Source organism: Rhamphochromis longiceps, linkage group LG1 (assembly GCF_057381845.1).
Source record: "Rhamphochromis longiceps isolate RC_006_pf linkage group LG1, R_longiceps_female_GT1.1, whole genome shotgun sequence".
NCBI classification, from domain to species: Eukaryota; Metazoa; Chordata; class Actinopteri; order Cichliformes; family Cichlidae; genus Rhamphochromis; species Rhamphochromis longiceps.
This window is the reverse complement of record NC_140557.1, coordinates 36,388,230-36,405,438: the sequence shown is the minus strand read 5'-3', so window position 1 is coordinate 36,405,438 and position 17,209 is coordinate 36,388,230. Positions and strand designations below refer to the sequence as shown.

Here is a 17,209-nt window from a genome sequence, read left to right as displayed (position 1 = left end):
GGTGGCATCGTTCTAATCCCATACGGGAGCAGCCAGTCACTTACTTGTGGTGTAATCTATATTGGTGAATATCATGCGCCACTAGGCGGCAGTACTTACCCTTCTAGACAGGAAGGATGCTATGTGATGGATATAGAGTGAGCTGGAATAAACATGGTGGGATTCCACGTTATCGCCTAAACGAGGAGTTTTATTAAAAGAGCCCAACACAACATGGTGTCAGAAGTGCACTCGCTCTAGGCAGCGAAGAGAGACAGTGGAAAAAATAACCGTCAGCTTGGCGAACGGCTAGTGACGAAAATGACGGAGCAAGCAGCAGCGTTACCGGCGACTCCTGGCCCGGTTACGGCAGCTCCACGAGCGGCTACTTTCACCATCAAGCCACCGGAACCGTTCGACTTCGCAAAGCCCCAAGAATGGGAGAAGTGGATCAGACGTTTCGAGCGTTTCAGAATGGCAAGTAATCTGAATGGTTCAACTGATGCTAACCAAGTGAACACATTAGTATACTGCATGGGAGACGAGGCTGACGACGTGCTAAGGGGACTAGACCTAACAGACGGGCAGCGCCAGCAGTACGATGCGGTCAGAAACGCATTTGACAGACATTTTGTCCCCAGAAAGAATGTGATTTATGAAAGAGCAAAGTTTAATAAGCGAGTACAACAGCCAGCGGAAACAGTTGACTCCTTCATAACAGCTCTATATGCTCTCGCCGAAAACTGTGAATATGGTGAACTCCACGATGAACTTTTGAGGGATAGGCTCGTTGTGGGTCTTAAAGATTCATCACTGTCGGAGAGAATGCAGCTCAACAAAGATTTGACGCTAACCAAAGCTATCACAATGGCGAGACAATCTGAGGAAATAAAAAGACAGCAAACTGACCTCAGAGGCGACAGCAGCACAGGCAAAACAGCCATGGATGCCGTGCATGTCAGAAAGTCACAGCCCAATAAATTCAGAAGCAGAGAGCAAACGCAGTTCAAGCCACGAAAACCACAAATAACAAAACAAGAGAATAAAACGTGTTTTAAATGTGGAAAAACACAGATGCACCCAGCAGCACAGTGCCCAGCTAAAAATGCAGAATGCCACAACTGCGGGAAACGTGGACACTACGGGAGAGTTTGTAGGTCTACAGCTGTGCATGTGGTGGCAGACTGTGCAGATGGACTCCTCCTAGGTGAACTGGATTCAGGAGAAGACCCGTGGCTTGCTAACATCTGCGTGAGAGGCAAAAGCATGACCTTCAAATTAGACTCGGGGGCAGATGTCACAGCTATCTCAGAAGAGACATTCAAAGACATTAAGCAGCCAAATGAGCATCTGCAAAAAGCTGAAAAGCCACTGTATGGACCAGGAGGTGCAGCACTGACCATGCCTGGGTCCACAAAGGAGGACATTTCCTACAGTGACAGGAGCACTGCAGAGACAATCTATGTAGTCAGAAATCTGCGTGTAGCTCTCTTAAGCAGGACAGCTTCTGTGAGACTGAAATTAATTGCCCGAATGGACAATGTTGACCTTGAGACAGTGAAGAAAGCGTACCCGAAGCTATGGGATGGGCTCGGGCTTGTTCAAAAACCGTACACGATTAAGCTGAAGCCCGACGCTAAACCTTATTCACTGAAAGTGCCCAGGCGTGTTCCGCTCCCACTACTGGGCAAAGTCAAAGCAGAGCTACAGAGGATGGAACAGTTGGAGGGGCCCACAGACTGGTGTTGCGGCATGGTCGTAGCCCCTAAAAAGGACAAAGAGACAGTCCGCATCTGCGTGGACATGACACCTTTAAATGGGTCGGTGTGCCACGAAAGATATATCCTTCCCTCTGTCGACCAAACACTAGGCATGCTCACAGGGGCGCAGTATTTCTCCAAGCTCGATGCTAACATGGGCTTTTGGCAAATGCCGCTATCCAAAGAATCTGCTCTCCTCACCACGTTTATTACGCCATTTGGTAGGTACCATTTCAACCGTCTGCCATTTGGTATTTCCAGTGCACCAGAGCATTTCCAAAACATGATGGTGACAGAAGTGACAGCCGGCCTCGCGGGAGTCGTATGCCACATGGACGACATCCTGGTCTGGGGATCTACGAGAGAGGAGCACGACATGAGACTCCACGCTGTCCTCGACCGTGCAGAGAAGGCAGGCGTCACCCTGAACATGTCAAAATGTGAGTTTGGCAGATGAGCGGTGAAATTCTTAGGATTCATTGTGTCATCTGAAGGCATGAGTCCCGACCCTGACAAAACTAGCGCGATGCAGAAGATGAAAGAGCCAAGCACTGTGAGTGAGCTTAGGAGCTTCTTAGGAATGGTGAACCAGCTGGGGAAATTCATCCCAAACCTTTCTGAGAAAGACAAACCACTGAGAGACTTGCTTTCAACTAAAAACATGTGGTACTGGGGGCATGAGCAACAAAACGCCTTTAACAGTTTAAAACAAGAACTGTCATCTGCACCAGTGCTACAGCTCTACAACTCAAACAAACCCCAGAAGATCTCAGCAGATGCCTCTTCATACGGGTTGGGGGCAGTCTTACTACAGAAAGACAATGATGTGTGGTCACCTGTCGCGTATGCCTCGCGATCATTGACAGCCACAGAGCAGCGCTACGCTCAGCTGGAAAAAGAAGCGCTAGCGCTCACCTGGGCCAGCGAAAGATTCAGTGACTTTATTCTAGGGCTACACTTTGAGCTTGAGACCGACCATAAGCCACTAGTGAGCCTACTCGGAGGACAAGCCCTGGATTTGCTTCCACCACGGATACAGAGATTCCGCATGCGCCTGATGAGGTATTCTTACACTATAAGGCACATTCCAGGCAAAAGCCTCACCACAGCCGACACGCTGTCACGGTTGCCGTTGGCAGGCAACGTGATTCCCAGAGACAATGACCTTATGGAGGACACTGATATCTACGTTGACACAGTGCTGGAGGGCCTTCCTACTAGCAGCAAATACCTTTCAGATCTCCGTGAGCAGCTGCAGTCTGACAGCGTCTGTTCGCAAGTCATGAAGTACTGTGCAGAGGGCTGGCCGGACAGGAACCAGCTGCAGGGAGTGGTGAAGCACTACTGGTCTGAAAGAGCAGTTTTGAGTGTACACAATGGACTACTACTGAGAGGTACAAGGTTGGTCATACCTGCAAACATGCGAAACGCAGTTCTGGACAAAATACACGAGGGACACCAAGGAGTAGTCAAGTGTAGAGAACGTGCGTGACAAGCAGTGTGGTGGCCAGGCCTGAGTAACCAGATCGGTGAACTTGTCCTTAAGTGCAGGCTGTGCATTCAGGAGAGAGTTAATGTGAGGGAACCTCTTATGCCCACACGTTTACCTGAGAGGCCATGGCAGAACTTAGGAGCTGATCTGTTCACACTAAAAGACAAAAACTATCTGTTAGTAGTGGATTACTTCTCGAGATATGTCAAGATTGCTCAACTCAGTCCAACTCGTTCAGCCAATGTGATTGTGCATTTAAAGTCAATATTTGCACGCCATGGAATCCCTGAAGTATTGCTCACCGATAATGGGCCACAATTTGCATGTCAAGAAATGAGAGACTTTGCAAAGGACTACTGTTTTGAGCATGTCACCAGTAGTCCCAGGTACCCGCAGAGCAACGGCGAAGCGGAGAGAGGCGTCCAGACCGTCAAGAATCTCCTCAAAAAGGCTAGCGATCCATACAAGGCGTTGCTGGCATACAGAACAACAGCACTGGCAAATGGCTACAGCCCGGCTCAACTTCTCATGGGGCGCAGGCGTCGTACTACCTTGCCAATGCTTCCTGAAACCTTACAGTCCTGTCTGCCTGATTTTCAGCAGGTTAGTTGTTCGGAGAGAGAGAAACGGCTGAGACAAACCGAAAGTTTTAACAAGAGACATAGAACGAGAGAACTGGATAAATTGGTGCCAGGACAACCAGTCTGGATCACGGATGCAAGAGCACAGGGCACAGTGACAGCAGTCCACCCGACTCCACGATCGTACGTCATCAGTGGGCCCCAAGGGACAATTAGAAGAAACCGCAGTCATCTTGTGCCGATCCCGCAAACAGAGGCTCAAACCGAAGCCACACAGATCCAAGCTACTCCTACAGAGAAAGTTTCTGAGCCAAGCGCACCCCATACACCAGGTGTGGTTAGAACCCGGTCTGGTAGGGAGGTGATTAAACCCAAAAGACTTGATCTGTGAAGCTGATTGTTTGAAAACGGAAAAGTGTGTTTCAAATGCTGAGTTGTGGTTTTGAGGGTAGCATGTTGAAAAGAAAAAAATGTGTTTATTCTGTTACAGGTTGAAAAGAAAAAAAGTGTTTATTCTGTTACGGGTGGAAAAGAAAAGAGAAAGTGATTATTCTGTTACAGGAGGAAAATAGAAAGTGTTTATGACAATACTGACTTTATGTTTCCTGAAATGTTGGGGTATGCCTGTATTGAAAAAAACTATATGCAGTTATGTTTTGTTTGAAGAACAAAAGAATGTACCAGTCTGACTTCAGTAAGGGGGATGTGGTGTAATCTATATTGGTGAATATCATGCGCCACTAGGCGGCAGTACTTACCCTTCTAGACAGGAAGGATGCTATGTGATGGATATAGAGTGAGCTGGAATAAACATGGTGGGGTTCCACATTATTGCCTAAACGAGGAGTTTTATTAAAAGAGCCCAACACAACATTACTGACTAGCACTGCAAAACAGAATTGTTAAAGTTTTAATTTTAATTTCACTTCAGGTTAGATTTTTTTTTTGTGCGCAGAGACCATGCCAGCAGTGCGCAATTGCGCACGTGCGCAGCTTAGAGGGAACATTGAGTACAATACATCAAATTTTGTACCGGAGCATAGTAGATGTTACCTTTTCTGTAAGGAGGTTTACACTAGACACCATATGATTATGGAGACCCAGTAAATACCAAAAGAAGTCCTACAGATCACCCTCGGTTTTACAAGTTACCTTGAATGTTGGACTCATGGGACCGTAGCAGTTTAATGACTCTTCGCCTTCACTGCTGTTGCAGAGAGAAATGGCAGAGCTTCTGTTTTCCAGCTCGCTCCACTGGTCTCTGCTGTCTGTCAGTCGCTAGGAAAAAAAAAAGAAAAACAGAACATTTGTATTTGATAGACAGATGTGCAGTAAAAGTACTTTCTGTCCTTAATTTGTATACACTGAAGGCAAGGTAAATATATGCCTCAAAGCAGTATAAAGCACATATTTGCATTGTTTTTTTTTTTCGAGTTTAAGATGATTTAAATTAATAAGCTTTCTTATTTCTTTAAGGCACATTAGTATCCACTTCACCCTTGGGTGGGGAAAAGTAAAATAAAACCAGATGTTGCTAGTTTTGGTATCGCAGCCTTTGTACATTATGGCAGAAAAATTTCCTAAGAGGATCAAGGTTTGTTTCCATAAAGCACAAACCACAATTGTAACAAATAACTACCCCCCATCAAAGACACAATGACAGCATCTTAAACAATAACACTCCAGACATAAGCTGTCGTAGGATTAATGGTACAACAATATACCTCTCTGAAAGTGTAGCTGGCGTTTGGTACTTTTAGAGTGCACCCCTTTCAAATGTTGGCGGGGCTGGGTGTTGATGCATAATTTTGACACTTTTCCCCAATATCGCCCAATTTTAAAGTGTGAAACTTTTAAAACTTGTTTTCACTGTTCGCTCAAACTGCATTAGTTGGTGGCAAAAGCCTAATGAATACCTAGCCCACTGCTGGTGATAAAAACTGGAATTTCCACAGCGCCTTACATCATTGGTGCTTCATTTTGACACCCTCTAAGCCAAAGCAGCATTCTTTCACTTTATTGCTTCAGATCTGGAGCCAAATTCTATGAAATTGGAGTTGTTTAAAAAGCTTGCGTGTACTTCATGAAACACTTTTTATGAAACACTAGGGGAAACAGGACATTTTTCTGGAGCTATGTCAGTAAAGTACTGACATAGCTGCTTTGTAGATGTCTGAATAACAAAATGAAATGCCTAAATCCCAACTTCTTAACATGTGAAACTGTTGGACACATTTGACAAATTGTGTGAGAGATTGAATCATGGAGGCAAAACTGAAGTTAGTTTGTCCTTGATGTTATTATCTCATGAAGATTTCATGAGATTCATTGTTTTTATGTGCACACGATGGATTATAAATGACATAGCCAAATATAAAATTTCAAAATTGTTTCCAGAAGAGTGTAATTCTAGTTGATTTGGAACCTGTGTGCTTGCTGCATGACATCTATGTCAACAGTGTTTTATTGAAAATGGATCTTCAGTCTGCCTTTATTGATAGACTCACAAACCTCCTGACATTTTCTGAGGTAGCATTTTGCAAATCTTACATGAAAGTATGATCTTATTCTCAAGATTGCTCTACATTGATCTTATTGTGCAAAAAGGACAGTTACCTAAGTAAATTTAAATATATCTATTTTAAATATATTTTATATGTAATATATAATAAATATATTTTTAATTAATTCTCTCTATATATAATATATATACATGTGTGTGTGTGTGTGTGTGTGTGTGTGTGTGTGTGTGTGTGTGTGTGTGTGTGTGTGTGTGTGAATCCATAGATTTCCTTACAATCTGTACAAAGCAAACCTTGTTTTGCAGTGTTCTTTCTTCTTCATTGTCCTCCCTCGCCTCATTCTTGTCATCCCTGTGTCGCCACACCCTTATGTGGTGGAGGTCTTCCTTCACTTCATGTGTGAAGTCCACCTCTTCCTCCTGTTCATCATCTCTTGGAGTCTGTCTGCTTTCTGTCGGCCTCCTCTCTTTCTGCAGAGTTGGCTGCACCTCTTCTTCTTCTCTCTCCTGCTCATGCTTGTTATTCTCATTCTTCTCCTCCTGTTCCTTTTGCACCTCCACCTCCCCCTTCACCCTGCAGGCTTCTTCACTGTGGAAAAGATAATTACATTGAACTGACCAAAATGTTGTGATCCAGACACATTACCACAAGTAAAAACCTTGGGGAAAACAACAAAGAAAAAAACTCTACATAACCTACACAAATGACTGCATTTCAAAATGTAAAATCACTTAAGTACTGTACTTGAGCAAAATGAGCAGGGTGTAGTAGAGGCTGACAGTCATACTGTATGATTTCACCTCACATGATATCATCTTTCCCTAACGTTTTCTTAAAAATATAGCAATTATGTTACATTTTACAACTGCAGGAAAAAAGAAAAGAAAATGTTGAAGAAAAGTAAAAAAAAACATATTACTTTTCCTAAAACATCTGCCTGGCTTCCTACAGAAACTACGCAACACTTTTTTAAAGCAGGCATTTGCAAAATATCACCACCAAAATATAATTTTGTATTATTGCAACAAGATAACCCACAATTTTCATGACTGTGACTTATTTATTTTCCTATATTTTCATCAAATAAAGTTTTATTTCATTCCTTTTGTTAAGCAAGCTCACTTCTAATTCTTTTTTCATTATTATTATTTAATTATTTTGTCAACCCAAATACAATATAGCAACATGCTATGTTATATTTTATTTGTAGCTTTTTGTGTTTAAGAATTAGAGAAGATGAGTAATGCTGTGTGTCTATTACCTAGATTGGGCACAGCAAGACATTAAAAAAAAAGAACAAGGAAAAAAAAACTAACAGTGAGTAGGGAGCATATCGTGGCTTCATTGTTCCTGCTGCCAAATACGATGTCATATCTGCTGGCCGGCAGGTTGTGTGCTGCAACCTTGTGTCGTGTGCCAAGAAGACCGATGAGCTGTAAGATGTCCTGACTTCCTTTTTGTCATTCGAGGTCTATAAGAAGTCAAATGCAGAGAAGGGAACACAACATCTTTAATAAATTAATGCTATATACCAAGAGTGTGCAAAAGATGTTTACATCAGACCATGCATTTTTTCTTAGCATTGCAATAATTATTTATTAGAATTATTTACTGTTTCCCCACATAAACCCCTAGGTTACAAGTTATGATTAAAAATCACTACAGGTAATAATAAACATACTTAAATTCCTCCTGTGCTTGCAGAGCAATTTCCCTAACAATCATTATGTAGAGCATTATTAGTGTAAATGATTGGGCAACCAAAGTGCAGATTTGGGAACCATAACAGAGTGTAGATATGAATGTCATGGTAATTTGAGCTTTTAATGATTTCCTTGAACTTTTTCCACTTTGCAAAGCATTTAAGCATTTAATGACTTCACTAAACAAGAATTGGTGCACAAGTTCTACAAAGGGTCAAAGGTATACAGACGAGATCAAATAATTATATACCCCCACTATTTTTTGGTTAAATCTCCCTCAATAACTCACATCTTGCCGGGGTGGTTTTAGAAGTCATTAGATCCAAGTGGTTGTCATACTTCTTGCTATATATTTGTCTCAATATTTAAACTCTACCAGGGCCTGGCAGAACTGGTAGAGCTCATTTAAAATTGTTGATTTCTTGGCACTGATCTGGCTTTTAAAACAAACTTTCAATACGGTTGAGCTCAGAGCTTTGAGTGGGCAATTTCAGCAGCTTAATGTAACCCAGTTCCTAAAATCATCTCAAACAAAAGAGAAGAAAAAGCAAAACATTTAATGTTCATTGTTTCTGTTCTTACTGTCCTTGTTTAATGAAAGTGAAACGAGATCAAAATATTTATTTAAACATACACTCAACAAAAATATAAACGCAACACCTTTGTTACTGCTCCCATTCCCCATGGGATGGACGTAGAGACCTAAAATTCATTCCAGATACACAATATAACCATCCCTCCCAAACAGTGGTCACAAATCAGTCCAAATGTGTGGTAGTGGGCACATCTGCTATATTGAGATAATCCATCCCACCTCACAGGTGTGCCACATCAGAATGCTGATCTGACATCATGAGTAGTGCACAGGTGTACCTCAGACTGCCCACAACAAAAGGCCACCCTGGAATGTGCAGTTTTTTGCGCTATTGGGGGTCTGGGGACCCAGAACCGGTCAGTATCTGGTGTGACCACCATTTGCCTCATGCAGTGCAACACATCGTCGCATGGAGTCTATCAGATTGTCAATTGTGGCCTGTGGAATGTTGGTCCACTCCACTTCAATGGCTGCGCGAGGTTGTTGGATATTCGTGGGAACTGGTACACGCTGTCGTATACGCCGGTCAAGCACATCCCGAACATGCTCAATGGGTGACATGTCCGGTGAGTATGCTGGCCATGCAAGAACTGGGACATTCTCAGCTGCCATCTGCCCTGAACAATGTGAACCATGATTCATCCGTGAAGCGCACACCTCTCCAACGTGCCAGACGCCATCGAATGTGAGCATTTGCCCACACAAGTCTGTTACGGCGACGAGCTGGAGTCAGGTCAAGACCCCGATGAGGACGACGGGCATGCAGTTGAGCGTCCCTGAGACGGTTTCTGACAGTTTGTGCAGAAATTGTTTGGTTGTGCAAACCAATTGTTCCAGCAGCTGTCTGGGTGGCTGGTCTCAGACGATCTTGGAGGTGAACCTGCTGGATGTGGAGGTCCTGGGCTGGTGTGGTTACACGAGGTCTGCGGTTGTTAGGCCGGTTGGATGTGCTGCCATATTCTCTGAAACGCCTGTGGAGACGGCTTATGGTTGAGAAATGAACATTCAATGCACGGGCGACAGATCTGGTTGACATTCCTGCTGTCAGCATGCCAATTGCACGCTCCCTCATTGCTTGTGGCATCTGTGGCATTTTGCTGTGAGACAAAACTGCACATTCCAGGGTGGCCTTTTGTTGTGGGCAGTCTGAGGTACACCTGTGCACTACTCATTATGTCAGATCAGCATCCTGATGTGGCACACCTGTGAGGTGGGATGGATTATCTCAATATAGCAGATGTGCCCACTACCACACATTTGGACTGATTTGTGACCACTGTTTAGGAGGGATGGTTATATTGTGTATCTGGAATGAATTTTAGGTCTCTACGTCCATCCCATGGGGAATGGGAGCAGTAACAAAGGTGTTGCGTTTATATTTTTGTTGAGTGTAGATGGGACGCAGATTATATATGATATGCTCTGGTCAAACAAGGGTTAAGTTTTCTCAGAGGGTTGATGAGCTCTGATGAGAGCCTATTGTTTTACTCCACTCCTCGCATGTCAGCCAATCGGTGAAGCTCTAGGCAGCTCTTGTCCCTCCTTAGTACCAGCTCCCAAGTTTTCACTCTCTTGATCGTAAAGCCGAACAGAGCAGGCGGACTAAAACTTTGTTATCGGGCAGAGCGAAACCGGAAGGTTTACTGAGCTGTGGCTTCACGTAAACGCTGAGCATCCACTCGACGGCGATCAGGTTTTTATATGGGACGAATCCAAAGACCAGGTCAGCGATTCCAGAACCCAGAGTGTTCCACTGTTCACTGAATGGCGAGCCAACCCAAGATCCTAGGAGACGATATACATATACATGCACACTCATTTGCACATTGATGGACTACAATCCTCTACTGTACAAGTACTACGGTAGGACAGACAATCACACACACACTCCTTGTCGGACGAATTCTATTGGAATACACCCGTTTGTCATGGGCCCCACCGGTACCATTTGGACTTAAAAAAAGACATTCTTTTACTTGTGCACAATTTTATTTTATTCTATTTTTTTTGCTACTTTGGGGGAAATTTTTATACTTGACATTCTGTTAAAACCTGTTGAAATACTGTGTTGTTTACAAATTTATTTTACAAGGCTTAACATCACTAAAGTACTTTTGAAGCCACACAACTGTGTTTGTCTGGTTTCTCTGCCATTCGTGTACCAGAGCTCTAAGAGTCGTTCTTAATCTTCTGATGCTAGCCCAAATTACTTATTACCTTGGTAATTATCCATTGGTACTTTATATAACTCCACGTGCTACAAAAGTGGCGAGCCAGCCAGGAGCTCTTTGGTGCATGAATATCAGCAGTGAAACCTCCTTAAAGTGTGTATTTTCATTTAAACATCTTTTGCTATTGCCACAAGATGGATTTTGTATTGAGCTCAGGTATCAAAGTCCCCAATGCAGTAATTGTTAGTGGTATACTCAATTCATCGGATGATGAAGAGGTTCTTGACTTTTTGAAGCAGTATGGTACCTTTAGAGCCGTCCCAGTTGTAGACTCCAAACTCCGAATTTTTCAAAAATCTGATCGTTGAGTACCGAAGTGGTAACTCCATTGATGCCTTAACTGATCTTTTGCCATGAAGTTGAAGGGAAGCCCGGTGTAAAATACCATGTAAGAGCTCTCTCCAGCGTTTACACTGCCACCGGACGTTTACACCGGACGTTAGATCGTTCAGCGGTTTCACAATACTTGAGTAGCCTTTAGGAACTGGGTTACACCCTCCCCTGGGTTACACCCTCCCCTCTTGAATTCATGCAAGTCCCTTTGCATGCCTACTGCGAACTGCATCATCTAAGAACAATAATTCCGCTTTAGCATTTAAAGATTCAATGAAAGCTGTGGTTAAGCCCTGAAATAATGATTTGACCACAGTGACAAGGGGATTTCCCAATTCAGGGTAGTCTAGCCTTTTTGGTGGCTGGCAACTTCTTTCAGATCGTCGGACAGGAATTTCTTTGCTTGTTTGTTCATCTCTCTCCTTGTTTACTGTTTCTCTGTCAAATATCAAGTCCCCTCCTTCCTCATCACTCCCTAACATGTCTGGGGGAAGTAGGATTTGTTCATCCCTCATGTCAGGGCAATCCGTAGAAGGTAAGTCTTTTTCCTTTTCAGATTCATCATTTCCAGGTAAGTCTCTTTCCGTTTCAGGTAAGTCTTCTTCATACGAGGCTTCTCTATAACTTGTGATCTGATTGTCATAAGGTTGGTTGTGGTCAGCATGACTGGCTGGAACAACATCGGATATGGTGTCTGCACAAGCTGGAGTATTACCAGCCAACTTGTCTTGATCTGCAGTCACATTATCTTGACCAAGACTTGATTTATGAGTCAGCAGAACATCTCGCTTGACAATGTACGCCGAGTCATTTGGCACTGATCTATCTGCAAACCAGTGGATTGAAACAGTATCAGGGTGATCTGCTCTTTCATTGTCTTTGTGAGTGGTCTGTTGAGTTCTGGGCCTTTTCTTTGGTTTTGGTTCTTCAGGTTTCACTTCCTTGGCTGCAGAGAGGAACCCACAAGGGAGTAAGAGGTCTCTGTGTAGGGTGCGTAAGGGGCCATCCCCGCCCTCTGGTATAACGGTGTAGACGGGGAGGTCTCCAGCTCGTTTCACCACCACGTAGACGGTCTGCTCCCATTTATCGGCGAGTTTGTGCTTCCCTCGAATGCATATGTTCCTGACAAGGCTGGACTGGGACAAAAAATCGGCCCGGGCATTTTGACTAGAGACCGGCCCACCAGGATAAAGATTGAAAATGTGACGTCATTCAGGGGTAAAACCGCAAAGGATTCTGGGAACTTGTGGCAAGAGGTACTAGCGCACACAGGCTTTCAATTGAGCTCAGTTACACAGCGATAATAAGAAACCCAAAAAATGGCAAGAAGCTGTTGTATTATTAACTGCAATAGCCGGTCGCATGACAGCCACGGGAAGCCGACGGGTAAAGAGATCGTTTTTTTTTTTTTTATCGGATTACGTCCTTGAAGAGAAATTTTTTTAAGCCATGTTTCCGAAGTAAGAGCCGACGGATGGTCTGGATATGCCAAATATAACGTCTCAGAACACTCCAGCTCACATGTTAGTCTGCTCCAAGCATTCCCACAAAGGTCAGAGTTTTGTAGTAGTTAATACGTCATTTTTCTTAACATAATTGGTGATATAGGTTACAAGCAAGTCTGGCGCTGAACAGAAATTATCGCGCTATGCTCCTTTATTTATTGTGCATAAATAGTGAATTGTCCTGACACAATATTGCGTTTCGCTTCTGTTGTTACCATGGTACATTGACAAAAACATATACTTTTATTCACAGGATAAAACAGTTGTTTTGTATCACTAATTGTCCAGTACGATTACAGCATACAATATTATTGTCACTGCTACATTTCTGTAATGCTACCAGAAATTATTTCCACTGCTAATTAATTACGGTTGAGCTCAAAGGTTATATTAATAAACGGTTAACGAATGTGTATTTATGACGACGATTTGTGAGACTGGTAAACTTACCTTTGTTCGTACGATGGTCTTTCGTTCTACACGGTGCATTTCAAGGTCCTGCACCCATCCGTCGGTAAACTGTACCTGGGCTTGTTGCAGTGACCTGAAGTTACTAAACTTCATGAGTGTATGCACTCACTCCAAGAACCGTATAATTCTAAATATGAGCGTGGTGAAAGTTGGGCAGCACGCTAACGTCTTTGGTCCACTCTGTGTGCTCGTAAGGGTCTGACCCTTTCACTCCTTTGATTTTTTCCTCGTATCTTTTCTTTGTCTTTTCGTCGAGTCTGTCTTTGTACGGACCGGCATTGTTCTCCTTTTGTTTTGTACATTCCTTTTTTGTGCGGCAAAGAAAAAACAAGAAGGTATTGAAACCGGAGAATGAATGTTTTGCGGTGCTGCAAATGCTTGCATTTGATGCGGTACTTGGATTGTTTTGCCACGAGTTCCCGGCATGCAATGTGCGAAAATCACGTGATTGCTAAACAAGGGGGCGGGTGCATCCGGCCTCCTCGGCTGTAATTGGTCCAGCCCAGAGTCGATCATGACCAATTGGCCAATCCAACACCTTTCATTATATATACCCTGAAAAAAAACAAAAAATCCATCGGCCCATAAAAACAAAAAATCGCCAGCGGCCCACTGGGCAAATGCCCGGTATGCCCGATGGCCAGTCCAGCTATGGTTCCTGACCAGCACTCGGTCCCCAATTTCCAAGGTAGATGTGGTCACATGTTTGTCAAATCTGGTTTTGTTCCTTTCGGCTACCTTTGCAGCACTCCGTGTAGCTATTTTATAGCTCTCCTCGAGATGGAATTTGAGGTCCTTAACATATTGGAAGTGTAACTTTTTTCATTGTTCTCTCACAGGTAAACCAAATGCTAAGTCGACAGGCAACCGTGGCTGACGCCCAAACATCAGCTCATACGGTGTGAATCCAGTCACCTCGTTCTTGGTACAGTTGTATGCATGAACTAAAGGCTTTACAAAATCCTTCCAACGTGACTTGTCTTTGTTCTCCAGAGTTCCAAGCATACTTAAGAGTGTTCGGTTAAAACGCTCCACCGGGTTGCCCCTGGGGTGGTACGGCGTAGTCCGAATCTTCTGTACGCCTATTACTTCACACAGCCCCTTGATCAGCTGAGACTCAAAATCAGGCCCTTGATCGCTGTATAATTTTTCAGGAATGCCATAGTGTACTATGAAATGGTCCCACAGACACTTTGCGACAGTCTGAGCTTTTTGGTTCGATGTTGGGATAGCGACTGCATATTTAGTAAAATGATCTGTGATGACAAGAACATCTTTCACATTACTGCTGTCTGGTTCAATGGATAGGAAATCCATGCAGACTAACTCAAGGGGTCTTGATATTCACCAAAGGTGCAGCCTTCTCAGGTAACGTTTTCCTGCGCACACACCTGTGGTAGGTCTTTATCTTTTTCTCCACATCTGAGGACATTCTCGGCCAATAGAACCTTGCTCTGACCAGATCGAGTGTGCACTCTATTCCCATATGATCCATGTTGTCATGTAGGCTTGTCAACACAGACTCTCGCAGGTCTTCAGGTAAGACCAACTGATAATGTTTACTACCACCTTCATGGCGTGTTCTGTAGAGAATGTCATTGCACAGCTCGAACCTGTTCAACTCTCTCAGCAATAGGACTACGTCTGGAAGTTCTTTCCTCAATGTGGGAGGGGGTTTCTTCCCACTCTCCATCTGGGTGATAATATGTCTGATGCACCGATCAGATCTCTGGCTGTCTCTGAGATCTGCCTGTGAGAGTTTGGGAATGACTTATAGGCCTCCCAACGTCTCTTCGTGCTCAAAACTGTCAGGTACAGCATCTTCAGAAATGGCAAGACTTTTGACAAGGGATATACCTGCATCATCACCCAAAGCTTCAGAGGTGGTTGAATGATAAACAAACTGTTTCTCACAGATAGCATGAACAACATCCTGATGGACTGAGTCAATATTGTCTGGATCTGACAGATGTTATTTTGCGAACTCTCTTTTTGAGATGTAAGGTCATCAGGTAGCTTGCCATGAGGACGACGCGAGAGTCCATCGGCATCTCCATTTTGTTTTCCAGAACGATACTGGAGTCTGAAATTGAATGTAGAGAGGGCCGCCAACCACCTGTAGCTGGTTGCATCGAGTTTTGCTGAGGTGAGGATGTAGGTCAGAGGGTTTGAAACTGTGACAACGGTGAACTGATTGCCATAGAGGTAGTCACTCAGCTTCTCTGTTACAGCCCACTTTAAAGTCAAAAACTCGAGCTTATGTGCTGGATAGCGGGACTCACTACACGATGAACCTCAACTCGCGTAGGCGATAACCCGCAGCTGTCCCTCCTGCTCCTGGTATAAGGCTGCTCCAAGGCCCCTAGTGCTCGCATCTGTATGAAGGATGTAAGGCAGCTTTGGGTCAGCAAAGGCCAGGACTGGAGGCGATGTTAGCTTGTCAATGATAGCCTCAAATGCTTTCTGGCATGCAGGGGTCCACTGTCCGTAAAACGGCTCCTTTGGATCATGATACTGATTACTCCTCCCTTTTGATTTGCAATGCTTCCTCAGTGGTGGATAACCGGACACTTTGGGAAGGTCTGGGTTAGCCGATGATGAGCCGGAACCATGGAGGAGCGCTAATGGACTTCAGCTTGGGTTGAAGCCCTCCAGCGCTTCCCAGGAAGATGATGACATGCTGGACATCGGCCTGGACATCCATGGTTTGTCGGAGGATGAGCAGGAGAGCTCATTGTCTGCCCAGTGTGCCGCTACTGCTGCACCGGTTGGCCACGATGACGCCTCTCTTTTTTCCCTTTTTCACCGTGCTGCTGAGAAGGTGCAGACCGATTGGCCCTCTCCTCTGCTAGCTCAGAAGCCGTCGCAGTTCACAGGTTTTTTCCTCCGAACGGAGCCCGCAATGGCCAAAATCCCTCAGGCCGGCACTGTGCCATGAGCTCCGTCACTATGCTCCAGACATGCCAGGCGATGTGCCTGGCGGAGCTCGGATCTCTGGTTCCTGATGACAGCCCGCTGGCACCTTTTCTTAACAAGGTCAGAGTCGCCACGGATTACATCCTCCGTGCATCCTGCTGTGCAGCGCTCTCCCTGGGCTTCAACAGTAGTGGCACAGAGGTGTGGCTGACCCTCTCTGACGTCCTGGATATGGACAGGGTTTTATATCTGTGTCTGCGGCTGGGTTATTCGGACATTCAAGCTCTGCGCGACATCATCCCCTGACGTCAGGCGAGGCCCAAGCCTGCAGCTACCCCTCACAGGCCCGCCACTCCTTTGCCGACTGGCAAGAGACCAGCACCTACTGCCGCAGTGGGTGTGCTGCCAGCAGGAGCACATCCTCCAGTCCGAGCTCCACGCCAATCGGTCTGGAGCCCCCGGTGGAACCCAACGCCCAGAAGGAAGAAGCCTCAGCCCTCCTAGCTGTGGTTCCGAGTGGAGAAGGGGTCCAGCAGCAGGAAGACGCTACTTTAACCCCTCTGTTGCCGCCCAAAAGGTGCCACTTAAGTTCTCTCCAAGCACAAACCCCCTGCACACAAAATGCCTCAGGTTGTAACTCCCTGTTCAGGTGTGTTAAATGTTCAGGTGACCACATTAAGTGTCGCCGCTGTTTTTCATTGTTGTACCAATGGCCAGACATGCTCCTGTATGCATTTCCCCCCAGTGGAAATGATATCTCCAGTTCTAGAGACAGTGTGTCGGCAGTCTCTCTCTCTGATTCTAGTGGCCCCTTGGTGTCCACAAGGTCATGGTATGAAGAGATAATCAGCCTGCTAGCAGCGAGTCCTTGGCAGATTCCAATCCGCAGGGACCTCCTCGCTCAGGCAGGAGGAGAAGTGGTTCATCCACGCCTGTGGCGTGATCTGTGCACCTTCATGCTTACCTCCTGAGAGGTCAAACTTGATTGCTAAGGTTCTGCCACCTAGTAGCAACAATTCAGAGCGCTAGGGCCCCATCTACTAGAGGCTTGTATGCTTACAAATGGCGAGCCTTCGAGCAATGGTGCCAGGACCGCCACACTCTCCCATTTCAGTGCTCTA

At 44.9% G+C, this 17,209-nt stretch overlaps 1 pseudogene across 1 annotated transcript in view; it reads right to left on the bottom strand.

Annotated features, from left to right (window-relative positions):
* Positions 1 to 17,209, bottom strand: part of LOC146679100 (uncharacterized) — a 38,346-nt pseudogene that overhangs the window by 7,284 nt on the left and 13,853 nt on the right. Inside the window, exons 4-6 of the transcript XR_014911874.1 lie at positions 7,651 to 7,805; positions 6,628 to 6,922; positions 4,965 to 5,090 (exon numbers count right to left, since the gene is read on the bottom strand). The product of XR_014911874.1 is annotated as an uncharacterized LOC146679100 (transcript). The remainder of the gene's footprint in view (positions 1 to 4,964; positions 5,091 to 6,627; positions 6,923 to 7,650; positions 7,806 to 17,209) is intronic.